Below are 19139 nucleotides of genomic sequence, written 5' to 3'. Positions count from 1 at the left end.
TTAGGCGTACGGTTCCTGCTTCTGCTTATTTATTTTACGGAGCAGTAATATAAGTTCGCATACACATACATAAATACATATATGATATCCGAATAACAACATACGGACCGTTTGCGGAACAGTAAATGTATGTACATAGTACGCTCGACGAATCTCCACATTGTCGTTATCCGTAAAAGCCACATTCAAGTTATGACGTAAACGGGTTTCGGGAAAACGGTTCGAAAAAAATTCACACACACCTCGATACGACTATTAATTCATTCATTTCAATATTTTTTGTTAATTTTTATATTTTTAAGCTCACATTTTGTCAATTTTATGCAATCCATGAATTTCAGTTTAATTCTTGTCTATTAACTTTCTATTTTTGTGTATTTGAAGTAAAGCCGTTGTATTCTTTGTACGAGGAGTACTGCTGTTTGAGATACAGGTTTTATCACTTAGTTCAAGCACAGATGAACATTATGATTATGTTTCTACTTCTATGTTAATAATAAATAAAAAAATAAAAATAAATCGGTTGTCTGTAAAGTCGGTTTACTGACGATAGTTGAACGTGACAAAGTTTTTTTTTTTATTGCTTAGAAGGGTGGATGAGCTCACAGCCCACCTGGTGTTAAGTGGTTACTGGAGCCCATAGACATCCACAACGTAAATGTGTCCTATCACCAGTAAAAGAAAATTTCTGCTAGTAAGCAGTGTTGTTTCAGTTTGCATAGTACAATTGAGATTCCAACTCTCTCAAGGATGGTGACGATATCCACGTTGTGATACTCATGAACTGCGGCACCCGCTTAACAACAGGTGGGTCGTGCATTCGTTCACCCGCATACGCAACAATTTCATTAAATTCGTATCGGAAGAATAAAATAGAGTCTTCTGAGGTTTTCTTTGCAATACTTAACGTCAAGTCAACAATGGTTTTATTGCCCGGCACAGCTGTCTAGTCTAGATTTTATTGTCCATTTTATTATTACAACTCCATCATGGGAGCCCCCATAAAACGTAGCGTGGGCGTAGCAGCAAACATTACAACAGTATAAGTACATTGTAATCACGTATTGAGTTCCAAGGCTATTGTTAATTTTTTTATGTCACTATGCTTGAGGATTCGCAATACAAATCTTGTCGAAAAGTCAGACTAATAAAGGGTGTTTTCTGTTTTTCTTTTAGTAGAATTTGTGATTGATTGGATATAGATATGAGGTTTACGACGAAGGGAAAAATCTTCCACTGAGCGAGTGATCTTTGCTCGGTAGACCGACGGTCCGTTTTTTTTTTTTTTCCCTACCTAAGCTGAGAGCCTTGAGAGGCTATATCAGCGTAACCCTAACTTTAGTAGGTGAGCTCACGGGGCTCAAACCTGACGATGTTGCTAACACGAACCCTAGCAAGAGTCGTGCTTCGCAGAATCTACCACCGGATCGGAAACGCGACCCACTGAGAAGATCCGGCGAGAAACTCAGTGGGCTGTGTCTGAGAGTTAATTTACTCGTCGAGCCCTTCGTCGCAAGCGACGGGTTCGACGAGAACGGTGACCGGTGCTTGAATTACCTAAAAGCACCGTTAGTGGATCGGGTGGATCCGAGATGACGTGTTTTGGGCGACGTCGACTGCTTTCCATTCTGTCCGCAGGATCGGGAATGTAGTTACCGGCGGCCACGATGAGAGGGTTCTCGTGTCGTGCCGCTTTATCGAAGTGGCGCATGGACGCCGACTGCAGATACTTACTGATGGACTCTAAGTCCAGGTCGTCATGGAGGTCGACGTTCCTGACGAACCACGGGGCTCCGACGGCTATCCTGCAAAAACGGGATTGAATAATTTGAAATGTTTTTAGGTGTATGCGGGCCGCGTGAGCGAACACTACACTTGCATAGGTCATGACGGGGCGTATGCAAGTTTTGTAGAGTGTCACCTTATTTCTAAGGGACATTTTACTTCGCCTACATATCATCGGGTAGAGACGTCCTAGAATGAAGGCGGCACGGTCGCGTACCGTCTTAATGTGGGGGCGGAATGTCATCCTACTGTCGAGGGTGACGCCTAAGTACTTGACCTTCGGGGCCCACGGTATGGGCTGGTCGAACATCGTGATTGGGCGAACGGCGGGGGCGGGGGTGTTGACGCGCCTAGTCGGGAGAGGGATGCTCAGCGTGGTGTTCGGAGGGCGACCCCTTTTGAAGAGCACCGCTGTGCTTTTCGTGGGGTTGATGTCGATGCGCCACTTCCGGAACCACTGTCCCATGGTGGTAGCTGCGGTCTGAAGTCGTCGATGAAGCAACGCCTTCTTCCTACACGAGTAGTAGATGGCGGTGTCATCGGCGAAGAGCGCCAGATGGGTCTCCGGAGACCGGGGTATATCATTGATATACAAACTGAATAGTAACGGGGAGAGGGCGGAGCCTTGCGGGACTCCGGCTGTGACGTGACGGGGCCGGGAACGCGTTCCCTCGACTCGATATCGGAACGAACGGTTCGACAAGTAGTCTCGTATGATGAGCACGAGTCTGTCTGGCACTCCCATGTTATACAGTTTGTATATCAAACCGTTGTGCCAGACTTTGTCGAACGCCTTCGCTATATCGAAGAAGAGGGCTCCTGTCGGAATGGGTTTCCGCCTGTTCAGCCCTAGTAAGATGTGCTCCGTGAGGCGGTGCACTTGATGGACGCACGAGTGTCTGGCGCGGAATCCAAACTGCTCGTCTATAAGAATTTTATTCGCGGATACGAAATCCCAGAGGCGTTTACGAAGGAGCCGTTCGTATAATTTGCCTATCGCCGGGAGGAGACTGATGGGGCGGTAACTCGCGGTTTCGTTATTCGGTTTGCCCGGCTTGTGTATGCCGATAACGTCCGCTTCTTTCCACGCCGCGGGAAAGATGCAGTTCGTCATAGCAGCATTTAATATCGTGGCCAACATCGTTATCAGTTGGGCTGGTAACAGTTTTAGCGCGCGGTTGCGGATGCCGTCGGAGCCGGGAGCTTTCCGTGGTTGTAGGCTATCGATCGCCTCCTTAACCTCGGAAGTGGTAATGGGGGGTAACGCGTCCGAGGGCGGCAGGGAAGCTCTGCGCTCGACCTCCCTGTCGACGAACTCGGTGTGTTCGGGGTCCGCGTGTTGAGTGCTGGTGGTGCACTGCTCTTGCAGTGCATCGGCCAGCAACTCTGCCTTGTCATCGTCATCGTAAGCCGGTGGTTGGCCTGAGGGGCGTACGAGAGGCGGCATAGTGACGATAGTTTCGGACTTGAGGGTCCTAGCTAGTCGCCAGTATGCTTGGTGAGTGGGCGCGAGTTCTTCTAAATAACTATCCCAGTTTTCGTTTCGGGCGTCGCTTAAGCGGGATTTGACCTCCCGCTGTAAGCGACGCATCCGAGTCCGGTTTGAATCCGTGGGATATCGATCGTAGGCCCGGATTGCCGCGTTTCTGATTCTAACGAGGTCCCTAAGATCGGGGGAAAGTCTGATGCGGTGGAAGGAGTCCTCCACATCGACTTGTTTCGAGGATCTTATGATCGCCGTCGAGACGTGATCAGTGAAGATGTTTATGGATTCGACGGTATCCTCGGGGGATGGAGTTGAATCCGGGCCGCAAGGGAGGATTGGTGGAGCGGTGTCAGCTAAGCACGTGCCCAGCTTCTTCCAATCCACCATGGTCCTCGTATCTGGTTCGCGGTTGAGTGGGCGACCGAGCTGCATGACGACAGGTCGGTGGTCTGAGTCGAGTTCTGACATTGCCTCGATGGAGCGTAAGCGCAGAGTTACGTTCCTCAGCAGTGCCAGATCTATTGTGCTCGGACGACGCGCGGCGTTGTACGGATAGCACGTGGGGGTCGGGGGGTTGAATATTTCGAATGTGAGGTCGTCTATGAACGCGTCGAGACGCCTACCGTTCACATTCGTGCGATGGCAGTTCCACCTAGTGTGGTGGCAATTTAAATCGCCTGCCAGGATGACCGCGTCCCCCATACCGAGCAGTGTCTCGAGGTCACTGCTCAGGAGGGGTTTGTCAGGGGGGAGATAGACGGATGCGATGACGATCGGCTGGTGTCCCGTCAGCGCGATGCGGCACACTGACGCCTCGATATGTAAGAGCGAGGGAGTATCGAGAGGGACGCAGTGCAGGGCCCTCCTATAGTAAATGACAGTCCCGCCCTTGCGGGTGGAGAGTCTGTCATTCCTAACCATGACGTAATTCGCGACTTTGGGGTCGCGACGCGAGGGCTTTAGGAAGGTCTCCTGCACCAGAAGGATGTCGATGAGATTGTCACGGAGAAACTCATATACTTGGTCGCGCTGACGCGCGAGTCCGTTAGCATTATAAAATGCTAACTTTAAGGAACGCGGTTTTACCCTACCGTTGTTGGCCATTGATTACCGGTAATCAAGCCAGCGTACGCTGGACGGACTCGATGACGTCCATATGGTCGAACGTCGCGTATAGGCGGTCATCGGCCGTGACCGCCCTGCGCATGGCGTCGGCGAACGAGCGCATGCGATCTATATTTATCGCGGCGATATAATCCCGCACGATTGAAAAATCGTTTACGGCAGGCCGCGCGGGGCCGGGGCGAGGCGCGGGACCGGGCGCGAGGGCGGGGCGCGGCGCGAGCAGGGGCTGGGGTGCCGGTGGTTTCCCTGCCAACGTGAGCGGCAGCGGTTTTGCCCACGCGGAGACAGTGGGCACCAGTGCCGGCACGAAGGCAGGTTTCGGCGCGCGGGGCGCCGAAGTCTTTGGGCCGACGGTTTTCAGTGGCGCGTTGGCCAGACGCTTCCGCGGGGCCTTGGGGCATCCGCGGTAGTTGGCCGTGTGACCCTGCTTTTGGCAGAGCACACAGCTCGGCGGTTCGGTCGCGGTCTCCTTGACCCGCGAGCAGTCGGCTGTCGCGTGGTCACCGAGGCACTTTACGCACCGCGGACGCGCGTGGCAATTGCGCGCGGAGTGGCCATAAAGTTGGCACCTATGGCACTGCCCGGGAGTGCCTTTTTTGTGTGGGGCCTCGACGGTGACCCCTGATAAACCGCAAACGGTGCGGAGACTTGAGGCGATCCGTTTGCCTTCCGGAGTAGGTTCTAGCGCGACGAGAACCATGTTATACGGGAACTTGTCCCGACCGCTGTGCATACGGTGCACACTTACTATCGGGTACGCCTGCCCGATTAGGTTTTCCTTAATTAGCTCGACGTCGAGCTCCTTTGGTACTCCGCGTATTACTACGCGGAGCTCGCGGTCCTCCTGGAGTGCATAGGTGTGGTAACCTATGCTCTCTTTTCGGAGGTAAGATGTGAGGGCCCTATGGTCGCCCGGCGTTGCGACCTTAATTTGAATCCCGTGCGCGAGATTACGCGCTTGGGAGTAATTTATTTTATTGGCCGTAAGGGCCTGGGATACCCGGTTCCACGCTGATTTTTCCCGTAGGATTACGGGCGGGGGCGCGGTAATTTTATTGACGGGCGCGGGTTTCGGCGACGGGGTTGCGCGGCGAGGGGAGTCGGGTGAGACCACGACTTTAGGTCGCGACGCGTTCGCGGCCTTGGGCTGTTTTGGCGCTGTGGACGGTTCCACGGCACGGGCGCGTTTTTTGCCGCGCGTGACGGTTTTGAACCCATCGGAGGTTCCGGGCTGCGGGCTCGTCGCGGACTCGAAGTCCATCTCCGATCCGGTATCGGAGTCTGAACCGGAGTTGGCGATTGACGACGCGACGGACGAGATCGGTGTAAACGTCGCGGGTGCGTTAGGCGCCTCGCTGGCGCTAGGCGCTTCATGAGTCGCTACGTGAATACGTGCGCTCGAAATGGATTTGGGGGCGGGGCATGTTTGTGCGGCTCTGAACGACGCGGCGAGGGACGCGGGCGGGGGGGAACTTGCGCGGGCGGCCCTGTAGGCCGCGAATTCGGCCGTGAGGTTAGATAGGACCGGGTACTTCTCGGCAAGTAACCCGAGAAACCCTAATAACTCTTCTTCCATGGTTTCTTTTGCCCGGGGGGGCGTCCCCGGGACTTAAGGCACACTCGCCGAAAGGCGAGTCCCCTGAGTAGGAGTTCACCCCCTGAGCTTTACCAGCTCCAAGGGGGGGAGTGCCTTTGCCGTGAAAACGGCAGTCGGCTGGGAATTGGGGTGGAAAGTTGGGAAGGTAGGGCTCCACTGGGTTGTGAGAATGCCACAACAAGCGGTGATCTCAGTGGAGTTTTAGTCTCGAAAGAGACTGTTTTTCACGCCGAATAAATAATTAAATTTAATAAATGAGATGAGTGAAATGATAGTGTGAAGTTGTCGTTGCGAGTGCACAATCAACAAGCTCGAATCGCTTTTACGACACAAGGTCGCGACGCCAGCGATAGTGCGTCAAGAATTCGCAACAATGCCGCGATCGGTGCGACAACGACAATGCAACGAAACTCGAGACACAAGATCGCGACGGCAGCGACAATTTTTCGTAAAAACGCGTCCGGACTGTACGGCGATGCAATCGGAACTGTGAATGCGACGGTCCGTATGTTGTTGTTGGGAACTTGTATATATGCGAGTTTATCTTGAAAATGTCGTTAGCGAGATTCAAGCATCTGTCAAATATCTTGCGTTGTATGAGGGCTACCGCCACAGATATACGTATTTTTGGTGAAGATCCGACTTCATAAAAATAAAGATTAAACTAATGTTTATTTTTATTGCCCTTGTAAGCAGACGAACATACAACCCACCTGATGGTGAGTTAGCGTCGCCCATAGACTTCAGCAATTCCAGGGTCAGAATCAAGCCGCCGCTGAAATGTGAATATCATCAATCAATCCATTTAAAAGGAAAATTTGGTAACTACTGGTCAAATCTCGATATAATTTGAATGAGGCCACACGGAACGCACTACTAGCTTGCAATTAAATAAAATAATTTTCAAAATCGATTCACCTGGAGAAAGTTCGGAAGTAGCACACTGTTAAAAATGAGGTAGGTGAATGTAAGTAGTAAGAATTTCTTGCATGAAAACTTTTTGGAACGAATTTCTTGTGAGACGATGAGGAGGGGTACCTAACCGGGAAAAAACGTCCATACCGTAAGATTTTTATTAGTAATGCACACAGTGTACGACTTAACTTTGTAATAACGTAAAAATTAGTAATGCACAAAGTGTATGACTTAGCTTTGTAATAACGTACAAAAAAGAATATATTATGTTAATTATATATTTTTTATAAAACATTGTGAATAAAACAAATTTGAGAACTTCGTAAAGTAACTTTTTTTTTATTTTTATCAATAAAAAAATCATAATGAAAAATGTATACCCGAATAATTATTTTCTTTGTAGCTCGAATAGAACTTAAAATTAATATTTTTATAATAAGGAACTTCGTTCCTATCACGGTACCACACATCTTTTTAATTTTTAGACAGTTCTGTTCTTTTCAGAAACCAGGAATAGATTCTAGTCTAGTTTCTATTAATACACTCACAGTCGATTGGGTTTCCTTCACAATAGATATTACCATCATTGTGGAAACCGAACATGAATACGTATCGAGTATTCGTTTAGGTCAAAAAAAAAGCGTGTGCGATCGAGAATTTCCAAGAACGAAGACCTTCACTACAAAACAGGTATCTGTGTTGGAAATTTTCCATTTAACACATAACAGAAAATGCCTTTTACAAATGTGTCACACGCTGACTATCTATATATTAATACGTGAAGCAAAAACTTTGTATCCCTTTTTACGAAGATTGCGCGAACGGAGGAGTATAAAATTTTCCGCACTTATAGAGAATATAGAGAAGAAGTGCACAATGCTAATATTTTTTTTTTTTTTTTAAATAATGCATAAAAGATACATTAAATCAATAAAGAAAACATTACACACACTACATACCATGTATTTGACGCACACACGCATGCATACTATTTATTGTCAAACTTTTGTTCTTGACGTCTGTTGTCAAATTGAGAATAGATTCAATATTGTTTGTCTTTGTTAATATTTTTTATAGTGTAGTCTTGGCGAAATTTGTGATTATAGAAGTATAAAATACAATCATAATAGTGTACAAACTTACAATTCCAATTAATTATAGTCGAATCTCGACTACTGCGGGACCTCTAGTAAATATAAAATGACTAGCGGCTCGCTCCGAGTCCACTCGGGTATTTAACAAAAATTTCAACGATAGTTGAAGTTGTTTTATTTTTTTAAATAAAAGAACTCTTATTGCGGCATAGCTATAATAGTTAGACATATATTGTCGTGACACTTTTTGTAAATAGCAATGTGTTCTACAAAGTCGTAGTACATTATTTTATTCTATCATCAGTAGTTTTCGCAGCGCACGCGATGTAAAGAATATTTTACGTAATTTTTTTACACCTTGGGTTACATTATTGGAGTTTTATTGAGTATCCCTAATTTTTTCAAAAAATATTATAGCCTATATCACTCGGGAATAGCGTAGCTTCCAAACAGTGAAATAATTTTTCAAATCGGTTCAGTAGTTTCGGAGCCTATTCAATACAAACAAACAAACAAATCTTTCCTCTTTATAATGTTAGTATAGATATAGTTATGGGCTCACTTATAGTTAAAAACTTTACCGTATGTAATCGATACTTTGGCCAATGAAGTTGAAGTTAGCTTGAATTAGCTTACTAGCTTTTACTGACAGTACAGTTGCATTGACATGGAGAAATACACCTGCGTTCAAACTAAAAACGTTCGTCGCCAATCGTGTGGCTAATACTTCAGAATCAACGAACAATAAAAGACTTATTTGCGTTTTCTGTGATATAATAAGAAAAAAAGTTTAATCTCTTTTAAAATTTATATTTTAAACAGTGTTCATATATTTTGAAGTCGTCGTGGCCTAAAGGATAAGACGTCCGGTGCATTCGCGTTGAGCGATGCACCGGTGTTCGAATCCCAGGTGGGTACTAATTTTTAATGAAATGCGTACTCAACAAATGTTCACGATTGACTTCCACGGTGAAGGAATAGCATCGTGTAATAAAAATTAAACCCGCAAAATATAATTTGCGTAATTACTGGTGGTAGGACCTCTTGTGAGTCCGCGCGGGTGGGTACCGCCACCCCGCCTATTTTTGCCGTGAAGCAGTAATGCGTTTCGGTTTGAAGGGTGGAGCAGCCGTTGTAACTATACTTGAGACCTTAGAACTTATATCTCAAGGTAGGTGGCGCATTAGACGACTTCTAAAGTTAGTGCTACAGCATCTTAACTTTGATATTACACCGTGTAGATCAAAAATGAAACAACGAAATGATAAAGGATATATCTTGAGTTCTTCATACATACATCTTCGGATCGTTTCCATTTATTTTTATCATTAATCACTCTGCCTTATATTGTTGCGATAAAGAAATCTCGTGTTGAGCAATTTGTTCTTGTCGCTTTTTGAGATTAACATCATTGTGGGTGGGACGCGGAGTGAAATGTGAATTACGTATTCTATTACAGTACTAAACATAGAGTCGTAGCATCTACAGTGAAATTTTGATGGCGCGATTCCCACATTCTAAGGCTCAATCAAACCGTTATATACTCGCTCCAGATTGTCTTAGTTTCGTTTTTGTCATAGACCTTGTCGACAGACGAGGGTACGGCCCACTCGCTGGTGAGTGGTCAGCGGCACCCATGGACGGCAGCAGTGCTCGGGATACATAGCGGATGGCTCCCGCTAACTACTCTCCCCGCGTTCGATCACATGGACGTATACGAGTCCGTGTCCCGCACTTTATAAAAATCTTTACCGGTAATCAATGGCGCAAAAAGGTAGAGAAAAACCGTATTCCCTTACGTTAGCATTCTACAATGCTAACGGACTCGCGCGGCAACGCGATCAAATTTTCGAATTCCTCCGCGATAATCTTGTAGATATTCTACTAGTGCAGGAAACCTGTCTGAAGCCCTCGCGTCGCGACCCGAAAGTCGCGAATTACGTCATGGTTAGGAATGACAGACTCACCGCCTCCAAAGGCGGGACTGCCATTTACTATAGGCGGGCCCTGCACGTTGTCCCTCTCGATACTCCCTCGCTCTCACATATCGAGGCGTCAGTGTGCCGTATCTCGCTGACGGGACACCAGCCGATCGTCATCGCATCCGTTTACCTCCCCCGGACAAGCCCCTTCTGAGCAGTGACATCGAGTCACTGTTCGGCATGGGAGACTCTGTCATCCTGGCAGGCGATTTAAATTGCCACCACACTAGGTGGAACTGCCATCGTACAAACGTTAACGGTAGGCGTCTCGACGCGTTTATAGACGACCTCACCTTTGAAATAGTCGGTCCCCCAACTCCAACATGTTATCCGTATAACATCGCGCTTCGTCCGAGCACTATAGACCTGGCATTGCTTAGGAACGTAACTCTGCGCTTGCGTTCCATCGAAGCAATGTCAGAGCTCGACTCAGACCACCGACCTGTCGTTATGCAGCTCGGTCGCCCTCACAACCCAGTCACTGTTACGAGGACCATGGTGGATTGGAATAAGCTGGGCACGTGCCTAGCCGACGCCGCTCCGCCAATCCTCCCTTGCGGCCCGGATTCGAATCCATCCCCCGAGGACACCGTCGAATCCATAAACATCATTACCGATCACATCTCTTCCGCGATCATTAGATCTTCAAAAGAAGTCGATGTGGAGGACAGCTTCCACCGCATCAGACTGTCCCCCGATCTTAGGAATCTCTTAAGAGTTAGGAACGCGGCAATCCGGGCCTACGATCGTCTTCCCACGCATTCAAACCGGATTCAGATGCGTCGTCTACAACGCGAAGTCCACTCCCGCTTAAGCGACGCGCGTAACGATAATTGGCATAGTTATCTAGAACAACTCGCGCCCTCCCACCAAGCATACTGGCGACTAGCTAGGACTCTCAAATCCGAAACTACCGCTACTATGCCTCCCCTCATACGCCCTTCAGGCCAACCACCGGCATTCGATGACGATGACAAGGCTGAGCTGCTGGCCGATGCACTGCAAGAGCAGTGCACCACCAGCACTCAAAACGCGGACCCCGAACACACCGAGTTAGTCGACAGGGAGGTCGAGCGCAGAGCTTCCCTGCCGCCCTCGGACGCGTTACCCCCCATTACCACTGACGAAGTTAGAGACGCGATCCACAACCTCCAACCTAGGAAAGCACCCGGCTCCGACGGCATCCACAACCGCGCGCTAAAACTCTTGCCAGTCCAACTGATAGCAATGTTGGCTACAATTTTAAATGCCGCTATGACGCACTGCATCTTTCCCGCGGTGTGGAAAGAAGCGGACGTTATCGGTATACATAAGCCGGGCAAACCGACAAACGAAACTTCTAGTTACCGTCCGATTAGTCTCCTCTCGACGATAGGAAAAATTTACGAACGGCTCCTTAGGAAACGTCTCTGGGATTTTGTTACCGCGAACAAAATTCTCATAGACGAACAGTTCGGATTCCGCTCTAAACACTCGTGCGTACAACAAGTGCACCGCCTCACGGAGCACATTCTGATAGGACTAAATAGGCGTAAACAAATCCCGACCGGCGCCCTCTTCTTCGACATCGCGAAGGCGTTCGACAAAGTCTGGCACAACGGTTTAATTTATAAACTGTACAACATGGGAGTGCCAGACAGACTCGTGCTCATCATACGAGACTTCTTGTCGAACCGTTCGTTTCGATATCGAGTAGAGGGAACTCGTTCTCGTCCCCGTCAACTGACCGCCGGAGTCCCGCAAGGCTCCGCGCTCTCCCCGTTATTATTTAGTTTGTATATCAATGATATACCCCGGTCTCCGGAGACCCATCTAGCGCTCTTCGCCGATGACACGGCTATCTACTACTCGTGTAGGAAGATGTCGCTGCTTCATCGGCGACTCCAGATCGCAGTAGCCACCATGGGACAGTGGTTCCGGAAGTGGCGAATAGACATCAACCCCACGAAAAGCGCAGCGGTGCTCTTCAAAAGGGGTCGCCCTCCGAACATCACTTCGAGCATCCCACTCCGTAGTAGGCGCGCAAACACCTCCGCCGTTAGTCCCATCACTCTCTTTGGCCAGCCCATTCCGTGGGTCTCGAAGGTCAAATATCTAGGCGTCACCCTCGACAGAGGGATGACATTCCGTCCCCATATAAAAACGGTACGCGACCGCGCCGCGTTTATTCTAGGACGACTCTATCCAATGCTTTGTAGTCGAAGCAAACTGTCCCTCCGTAATAAGGTAACTCTCTACAAAACTTGTATACGCCCCGTCATGACGTATGCAAGCGTAGTGTTCGCTCACGCAGCCCGCACCCACTTGAAATCCCTTCAGGTTATTCAATCACGATTCTGCAGGATAGCCGTCGGAGCGCCTTGGTTCCTTAGGAATGTGGATCTCCACGACGACCTGGAGCTCGACTCTTTTAGTAAGTATCTACAGTCGGCATCGCTGCGCCATTTTGAGAAGGCGGCACGACATGAGAACCCTCTCATCGTAGCCGCTGGAAATTACATACCCGACCCAGTAGACCGAATGGTAAACCGTCGACGTCGCCCAAAGCACGTCATTACGGATCCTCCTGATCCATTAACGGTGCTTTTAGGCACCACAAGCACCGGTCACCGTCCTCGTCGAACCCGTCGCTTGCGACGAAGGGCTCGACGAGCGAACTAACCCATAGACACAGCCCACTGAGTTTCTCGCCGGATCTTCTCAGTGGGTCGCGTTTCCGATCCGGTGGTAGATTCTGCGAAGCACTGCTCTTGCTAGGGTCAGTGTTAGCAACTCTCCGGTTGAGCCCCGCGAGCTCACCTACTAACGTTAGGGTGAAGCTGAAATAGCCTCTCAAGGCTATCAGCATAGGTAGGAAAAAAAAAAAAAAAAAAAAAAAACTACTCTCCATATTATTATATCTTGTTTGAAGAAGCATACGAGTATGTCATAACGTTCGGGAAGCACCATGGAGGGTAGCTAATTCCTAAGCCTTATGGTACGTGGCAGCAAATATCACTATGGATAAACGCAGTGGTCCCCGCTCCCTATAAAAAATACGGTACAAAACACAGAGCGAACCAAAATCTCACCGTAGACTCAGGTTCCAAGAGGTATTTTGTTTTATTTTATGGATTCAGTGAATTGTGCCTATGTTGCACGTCGAAGTCATCGGTCATTAAGAACAATGACGGGCGCATCAAATGCACTCAGAGTGAATCGAGAGGATCCGATAGATTGTCTCGGGTTTTTATTTTTTTATTTTATTGATATTAAGAAAGTAATGGAATCACAACTACCTCAGTCCAATTGATTGTCAATAACGGATGTGGCCCAATAGTGGACCACGCCTGGGCCTTACCGGTCAAAATTGAGAAGTCTTTGGAATGATCAGCGCATGCAATCTGATCTCCCGGTTCTGGACCAGCGGAGCAATCCGGAACACCAGTGACACAGCCTGACGGGCTGCCGTGCGAGACAGATGACGTAGAGTCATTGACTACCATCTCGATGACCAGTCGGTTGGGCGTCCTAGGGGTGGCACCGCGAGTCCAGTTGTAGTGTTGACCGCGGAAACACCCCTACTCTGACCGGGCTATGACGTCGGGCGGAGATTGGACGTCGGGTGAGAGAGTGCCAGTGGAGTCGTTTGGTGAGTAGGGCCCTAAATCATGCCACACAATCAAGTCCCACATATCCCGAGCGCCCCCTAGGCGCGGACACCTCGTATGAAGTTCGGCCCCCGGCCCAAAAAAAGCCAATCTGACCTCGTCTGTAATCCAACAATATTTCACACCATTAACCGAAAATTAAAAAAAAAACCATTGACACTAAACTTATCTAGCCTTAGCGATAATTCTCGACCCAGCTGGAGACTTTACGACGGCGCGATCCTTATCAGCTCAAGAGAATTTGAAGTCTAAGCCTCCCATCGTAAAACCGGATCAGAGAAACGACATGTTGATACAAATATTCGGGTTCCTCGTTTTATGGCTGGACGAGGGGGGCTACAATCAATTTTGGATTAGGTTAATTTGACAGTTGACCTATCTGAATGGTTAAGGTCGGTTTTTGTAGGTTTTTTTCGGGTAGATGTAATTATTGTTCTTGGCATGAGATGACGAACTCACAGCCGACTCACTGCTCACTGTGATTCTGGATTTATTCATCCATTATATTATAGTAGTAGTAGTAGTAGTATGGGGTAGTCACTATCGCTCAATAATGTAAGCTGGAGCAAGGATAGACAAACTGGTGCCGATGGTTGAGGACTTTTTAAACATAACTGCAATCATTCACTTCTTGACATGAGTTCGAAATTTTTAACAAAAGCTCAAAATGTAAAACAAGCATATCTGTGATTATCATAGACCCAAATAAATACTAGGTATATGGCATATGATTTAACATTGAAGACGTAATAAAAGTTTGTTCCATTTATGTAACATTTTTACAATGAACCCATCAAAAACTTCAAACCGTTTGGTGTAAAAGTCTTCTCAGAATAATATAAGTCCACTTTTAAGTTTATGATGTACTCAAAAATAATTAGACGATTTATTAATTGCTGGCTAGTATGGGTGCTCCTTGAAAATTAATACGTAGTCGGGATCAAATTCAATATTTTTATAAACAATTTGCATATATATTTTTTATAAAATTTCAATCAGTGGAAACGAGTAGGAGCATGTTTCAATAACGAGTTCCTTTGAGAACAATCTCATAGTTTTATCGTTTTTACGTTAACCGATACGACAATTATAGGAGGACAAGGAATAACATCATGTAATAAAAATTAAACCCGCAAAATTATAATTTGCGTCATAACTGGTGATAGGATCTCTTGTGAGTCCGCGTGGGTAGGTACCGCCACTCTGCCTATTTTTGCCCTAAAGCAGTAATGCGTTTCGGCTTGAAGGTTGAGGCAGCCGTTGTAACTATACTTGAGACTAGAACTTATATCTCAAGGTGGGAGGCGCATTTACGTTGTAGATGTCTATGGGCTCCAGTAACCACATAACACCAGGTGGGCTGTGAGCTCGTCGGCACATCTAAGCAATAAAAAAAAAAAAAGGTCCCTAGCAAGAGCAGTGCTTCGCAGCATCTACCACCGGATCGGAAACGCGACCCACTGAGAAGATCCGGCGAGAAACTCAGTGGGCTGTATCTATGAGTTAATTCGCTCGTCGAGTCCTTCGTCGCAAGCAAAGAGCTCGGCGAGGACGGTGATCGGTGCTTGTGGTACCTAAAAGCACCTTTAATGGATCGGGAGGATCCATAATGACGTATTTTGGGCGACGTCGACAACCCCACCCTTCGAACCGAAACGCATTACTGTTTCACGGCGGAAATAGGCGGGGTCGTGGTACCTACCCGTGCGGACTCCCAAGAGGTCCTACCACCAGTGAAGAATTGTTAGCAACACTCCGGTTTGAACCCCGTGAGATCACCTACATGTTAGGGCGAAGCTGAAATAGCATCTCAAGGCTATCAGCATAGGTAGGGAAAAAAAGTTTCAAGTGTTCCGATATCGGTAGCTTTGCATCGACGATATAATTATCGTTATCGTGTCGGTCAATAAAAAACACTCTAACTTCGACTTTACTACGATCTTGCAATGTTTGATTTTCACAAGAGTTCAACGTTTTGCTTACGTTGCGAAATTCCCCGAAGAAAATTGTTTTGTTTATATTTTAAACATTCTCTCCTCTCTCTACACAAAATAAAACATAAATGTATCTCATCTATACTATAATATTATAAAGAGGAAAGATTTGTTTGTTTGTATTGAATAGGCTCCGAAACTACTGAACCGATTTGAAATATTATTCACTGTTTGAAAGCTACACTATTCCCGAGTGACATAGGGTTAATCTTTTTTGAAAAAATTAGGGATACTTAATAAAACTCCAATAATGTAACCCAAGGTGTAAAAAAATACCTTAAACAGCTTAAAATTTACATTGAAATAGCTTTTAAGCGCGACTCATGTTCCTCGTGTCTATTGAAAGGAGAGACGGCTAGCACTCCCCTTGACAAGGATGGAACACACAATTTGGTTAAGGCACTTATTATGGTAGGCAGCGGCTTGGCTCTGCCCCTGGCATTGCTGACGTCCATGAGCAACGGTGACTACTTACCATGAGCTGGGCCATATGCTCGTCTACCTACAAAGGCAATAAAAATAAAAAAATATATCTTATTATTACAAAAAACGGTTCTGCTGTCGTGCTGATTAAAATCAATGGGCTTAGTGAAGGCTGTCATGGGTACTGGGCCCAGGGACATGGGTTCGATTTCTACATCGGGCAACTTTTCGTATAATGAAGAGGTTTGTGCGAAGCCTAGTCGTACGCTGATGATACTGTGACAGAAGTTAACCTGAAGTTCCAGCAACAGCCGGACCAAGTGCTATCATAGTCGGGTGCCCAAGCAACTAGATTACAGATAGACAGTCGTCTTCACACATTATGTTAGAAGAAATTATATTGAGAAAATAAATCGATTTTGATAATAAGGCTCCGAAGTACAACCGGAAAAAATTAGAAAACTTATTCTATCCCTTTTTCGCTACTCAAGGTAAGCATAGTTCATATGAGGTCATGATTCTTCGCCATGATGATTCGTCATGATGTCACTAAATAGTGTAAATACTCTGCACTGCTTTTGGTTGGCTGGTAGAGAATGCCTTAGGCATTAAGTTCGCCAATGTACATTTTACATGAAGTGTAATAAATAAATAAATAATAAATAAATAAAAATGATTCGCTATAGTGTCCTCTCTGTTTTGTTGAAATTCCCGGTCACCGTCCTCGCCGAACCCGTCGCTTGCGACGAGGGGCTCGAAGAGTAAATCAACCCATAGACACAGCCCACTGAGTATGTCGCCGGATCTTCTCAGAGGGTTGCGTTTCCGATCCGGTAGTAGATTCTGTGAAGTACTGCTCTTACTAGGGCCACCGCTAGCAACACTCCGGCTTGAGCCCCGTGAGCTCACCTACTCGCCCGGTTACGCTGACATAGCCTCTCAAGGCTATCAGCGCAGGTGGGAAAAAAAAAAGATGTGTGGTGTCGTGGGATACCGGATAGGAACCAAGTTCCTTATTATAAAAATATTAATTTTAAGTTCTATTCGAGGTATAAAGAAAATAATTATATTATATTGATCTCGATATCGATATTTTATTGATAAAAATAAAATAAAACCTACTTTTTTATAAAAATATAGATGTAATAGAATAATATACAAAGAAACAGCTATTTATATGAATAATAATAACAACATAACACGTAGACTATACACTAGACACTATATAGCCATCATATTAGGACTACATAAATAATAAAAACCTTACGTTATGGACGTTTTTTCTCGGTTAGGGTACCCCTCCGCATAGTCCCATAAGGAACTTCGTTCCAAAATTAAATTAAAATGTTTACAACATCATGTAATTTTTATAATTACTGGCGTGTTTTAAGCCGGCACAGAGAAGTGCTCTACCTAAGGCGTTCATGAAACCGTATTTTTTTAATTAATTAATATGCATTTTTTACAATGATGAAATATGGTAAATTTTATGATTCAACCCGATGTTCGCTTACACGAGTTTATTAGCTTGGTGTATACGTAAGTTATGTTTGTATGTAAATTATTTTTTTAAAGTCATTTTTAATGACCCCAAACCGTCGAATTAACTTCAAACTTTTCCCACGAATCAATGAATTTGCATTTTTATTTTTTATTTTTTTTATTGCTTAGATGGGTGGACGAGCTCACATCCCACCTGTTCTTAAGTGGTTACTGGAGCCCATATACATCCACAACGCAAATGCGCCACCCACCTTGAGATATAAGTTCTAATAAAGTCTCAGTATAGTTACAACGGCTGCCCCACCCTTCAAACCGCAACGCATTACTGCTTCACGGCAGAAATAGGCAGGGCGGTGGTACCTACCCGCGCGGACTCACGAGAGGTCCTACCACCAGTAATTACGCAAATTATAATTTTGCGGGTTCGATGTTATTCCTTCACCATGGAAATCATTCGTGAACATTCGTTAAGTACGCTTTTCATTAAAAAAAATTGGTACCCGCCTGCGGGATTTGAACACCGTTGCACCGCTTCATACTAATGCACCGGACGTCTTATCCTTTAGGCCACGACGACTTCCAACGACTTCCAGTACCAACGCTCTGCTAATATAATATAATTAGAGTACAGGCACTAAGCCCCATTATCAACGGTTGCCAACTCCAATATGCCAACAATTTGTGAAACGTACCATCCTTTGACCAAAATTCTCACTTTTTTGTGCACACATCAAAGGCGCGGGCTCCTCTCGGATAGTACTACCAACACTGGTCTACGTTGGTAGCCTTGCTTGGTCTCGTGTTGGCTGAGCTCGGCCAACACAATTTATAGCCAGCTTTACAACATAAGGAACATAATCAATTGTAAGACGTTCGAAAATTCAATTACAAAGACGATCTAAGGGTTCAATCGCGCGCACATCGTGAATGTAACACACAATTAAAGGGAAATGGAAGCCATTACCGGGTACAATAGAGATTGACAGTCGATTGTTGGTACACAAACAATATACAACAGAATACTCATAAAAATATATATTGTTTGACGGCGAATCCAAAACGTTGCAGTCATCAGAGATCATCATCTACTTACATTTTATTCAGATGCAAAATAACACCACATATAGCTTTACTGGAGATAGCTTACTGGAGCCCATAGACATCTACAATGTAAATGCCACCACCCACCATGAGATAAGAGTTATAAAGTCTCTCAGAATAGCGATAAGGGCTGCCCCACCCTTCAAACCGAAACGCATTACTGTATCACGACAGAAATAGCCAGAGTTGTGGTACCTACCCGTGCAGACTCACGAGACGTCCTAACACCAGTCATTATGCAAATTATAATTTTGCGGGTTTGATTTTCATCAACCGGCAAAATCATAATTTGCGTAATTACTGTACTGGTAGGACCTCTTGTGAGTCCGCGCGGGTAGGTACCACCACCCTGTCTATTTCTGCCGTGAAGCAGTATTGCGTTTTGGATTGAAGGGTGGGGCAGCCGTTGTAACTATATTTGAGACCTTAGAACTTTTATCTCAAGGTGGGTGGCGCATTTACGTTGTAGATGTAAGATTCAACA

General features: G+C 46.1%; 1 non-coding gene across 1 annotated transcript; it reads left to right on the top strand.

The window, feature by feature from the left end:
- Positions 1-15960: 15960 nt before the first annotated feature.
- On the top strand, positions 15961-16038 carry LOC149499763 (U6atac minor spliceosomal RNA). The gene has a single exon (XR_016325525.1). It is a non-coding gene; the product is annotated as a U6atac minor spliceosomal RNA (small nuclear RNA).
- The last annotated feature ends 3101 nt before the right edge of the window (positions 16039-19139 follow it).

Source organism: Bombyx mandarina, chromosome 26, assembly GCF_030267445.1.
Source record: "Bombyx mandarina strain Sakado chromosome 26, ASM3026744v2".
Taxonomy (NCBI): domain Eukaryota; kingdom Metazoa; phylum Arthropoda; class Insecta; order Lepidoptera; family Bombycidae; genus Bombyx; species Bombyx mandarina.
This window is presented reverse-complemented; position numbering and strand designations above follow the sequence as displayed.